The sequence below is a fragment of the Arachis ipaensis genome, chromosome B08, assembly GCF_000816755.2.
Source record: "Arachis ipaensis cultivar K30076 chromosome B08, Araip1.1, whole genome shotgun sequence".
Taxonomy (NCBI): Eukaryota; Viridiplantae; Streptophyta; class Magnoliopsida; order Fabales; family Fabaceae; genus Arachis; species Arachis ipaensis.
The window spans coordinates 9,095,250-9,097,041 of record NC_029792.2 but is presented as its reverse complement, the minus strand read 5'-3'; positions in this window follow the sequence as shown (position 1 = coordinate 9,097,041).

Genomic DNA, 1,792 nt, shown 5'->3' with positions numbered 1-1,792 from the left:
AACCACGGAATGATACGAAAATAAAAGATAAATAAGAAAATAAGGATTCAAATTGAATAAAAAGATACATTGAAATTAAAATAGAAACAAAAAAAATAAATTGAAATTGAGTACAAAGAGAATCACTCTCTACTTTCTACGAATTTCTTGACGCAACGAGAAAGGGACTCCTCAACCTAACTTGTCAACGCCATAGTTTGGGAATTGAATTGAAGGGACTCCTCAACCTTCTACTCAATTCCCCGATGTAACAAGAGAGGGACTCCTCAACCTCAATTGTCCACACCATGGTTTCATCACGAAACCAAAAAGGGGTTTTCAAACCTCTAAAAATTCTATTCTACGACTACAATAGCTAAGGAGGTATTTATAACCTCTTATTAGGTTAAAACAAAGAAAAACCCTAAAACCCATAAACATAAGGCCCAATCTAGTAATTAAATAAACAAAATCAAAATACATTAAATAAAATATTATAAAAATATAAACTAAAATATCTTCTAAATAACTCTTGAACTCTTCATATCACAAACATTTGAAGCACGTATCATTTTCCTCCTCTTCAAAAAAGATTCGTCCTCGAATCTTGTAGGTGGAAAAAAAAAATATATGAAAAGGACAATAATTATAAGGAAGATAATTTTTTTTTTGGTTTTTTTTCTTCTTTTTTTTTGTTTTTTTTTTCACTTTATGTTTTTTTTTAAACAATAATGAAACACAAACGGAAAACAAGAACACAAAAACTTAAAGAAAGACGCAACAAACACTGGACTCTTTTTTTATGATAAAAGAAGAACAACTATAAATTAATAAGAATTAATCTAATACCTGAACTCTGATACCAAATGATACGAAAATAAAAGATAAATAAGAAAATAAGGATTCAAACTGAATAAAAAGATACATTGAAATTAAAATAGAAACAAAAAAAATAAATTGAAATTGAGTACAAAGAGAATCACTCTACTTTCTACCAATTTCTAACAAGAAAGGGACTCCTCAACCTAACTTGTCAACGCCATAGTTTGGAAATTGAATCGAAGGGACTCCTCAACCTTCTACTCAATTCCCCGATGTAACAAGAGAGGGACTCCTCAACCTCAATTGTCCACGCCATGATTTCATCACGAAACCAAAAAGGAGTTTTCAAACCTCTAAAAATTCTATACTACGACTATAATAGCTAAGGAGGTATTTATAACCTCTTATTAGGTTAAAACAAAGAAAACCCTAAAACCCATAAACATAAGGCCCAATCTAGTAATTAAATAAACAAAATCAAAATACATTAAATAAAATATTCTAAAAATGTAAACTAAAATATCTTCTAAATAACTCTTGAACTCTTCATATTACGAACATTTGAAGCACGTATCACGGAAGATGGCTTCCATGTGTCAAGAGTACCCAGATGTTGATTACACAATTAGTCCGTTAGAATATTTTTGGCACACAAAAACTATCTTTTGTAGATACAATTATCATTTTATTATTATATGGATACATTTATTAGTGTTTATATCTTTCATTCATACAAATGGTAATTTATTTTTTTATTATAGTGATCTTTTATATCTAGTTTCGAATATTATAGTGGACTCTGAAATTCTTTTCGGTACTTATTCAACTGTCAAAATATTCGTGTGACTATTATTTATTATATTGGAGTGTTCTAACGACTAACTGATGTCATAGCATTATAATGTTTAGATTGCAAGAAATTGAATCAACACCGAAAAAAATCTTAGAAATTACTATAATATCTAGAACTGAATCTGAAAAACTTATTATT